Source organism: Clytia hemisphaerica, unplaced genomic scaffold (assembly GCF_902728285.1).
Source record: "Clytia hemisphaerica strain Z4C2 unplaced genomic scaffold, Clytia hemisphaerica genome assembly, whole genome shotgun sequence".
In the NCBI taxonomy this organism is placed as follows: domain Eukaryota; kingdom Metazoa; phylum Cnidaria; class Hydrozoa; order Leptothecata; family Clytiidae; genus Clytia; species Clytia hemisphaerica.
The window spans coordinates 310,420-312,023 of record NW_027103373.1 but is presented as its reverse complement, the minus strand read 5'-3'; positions in this window follow the sequence as shown (position 1 = coordinate 312,023).

The window sequence follows — 1,604 nt, the reverse complement described above, 5'->3', positions numbered from 1 at the left end:
GCAAATTACCATTGGTTGTCATTGGAACTATTACACCATTGTCACCATTTACATACCCCTAGCCTTACACCAACACAGATATACATATCATTTATCGTTCCAATGACAACCAATGGTAATTTGCTTGATGTAAATTGTGAAATAATATTTTAAAGAACGATAAATGATATGTATAGCTTTGTTTGTGTCGGGGTAGGGGTATGTAAATGGAGACATTGATGTAAATGGTGTAAATGGTTCCAATGACAACCAATGTCAATTTGCTTGATGTAAATGGTCAACAAGTATTTTAAAGAACGATAAATGATTTCCATAGCTGTGTTAGTATAGGGGTAGGGGTATGTAAATGGTGTCATTTGTGTAAATGGTGTAAATGGTTCCAATCACAACCAATGGTAATTTGCGTGGTGTAAATGGTTAAATAATATTTCAAAGAACGATAAATGATATGTATAGCTGTGCTAGTATAGGGGTAGGGGTATGTAAATGGTGACAATGGTGTAAATGGTGTAAATGGTTCCAATGACAACCAATGGTAATTCGCTTGGTGTAAATGGTTAAATGATATTTCAAAGAATGATAAATGATATGTATAGCTGTGTAGGTATAGGGAAAGGGGTATGGAAATGGTTACATTGGTGTAAATGGTGTAAACGGTTCATTTATCGTTCTTTAAAAATTATCGTTCTCTAAAAAGATATTCAACCATTCACCAAACAAATTACCATTGGTGTCATTGGAACCATTTACACCATTACCACCAAGGACCGTTACTGCCCTTACAAGCACACATAGCATTTCAGCTTTAAATATTCACTTTATAAGCGAATTACCATGGTTTCAGGGGAACATGAACCAGTGGCACCATGTTACATACCCACCCTTATCCACCAGATAGGAGTTCTTGAAAATGGGAACCATTTACATCAGCAAATCATGGGTGTCATGGACCATTTACACCATTACACCAAGTCACCAGTGACCCAGACCTACCCTATCACTAACAAGCGTAACATATCATGGAACGTCTTAAACACGAGGTCACCATTTACCAAGTGAATTACATTGGTTTCAGGGAACATTACAACAATTTCACCATGTCACCTTTACATACCCCTACCCTTATACCAACCTATATCATTATTTCGTCTTTGAAAACTATTTTAAACCTTTACATCAAGCACACCAGGTTGTCATTGGAACCTTTACCAATTTACACCCCTTTCACCATTTCTACCCTACCCTCTCCCAACTATATCATTCTCGTTTTTTGAATACTATTTAAACCATTTTACATTTCAGCAAATTACCATTGTTGTATTGGAACCATTTACCCAATTCCATTACATACCCTCCCCTTATATCCAGCTTACATTGTTATCGTTCTTGAATACTTTTAACATTTACATCAAGCAAATTACATGGGTCTTGACCATTACACAATCCACAATGTCACCATTTACATACTTCTACCCTTTTACCATCACAGATAAACATATCGTTCTTTTTATATACTATTTTAATAAGTTTTCTATCATATACTACATATTAGTTATGAATTGGATATGTGTTATCTTTAATATCTGCTTTATCTCCCTAAACCA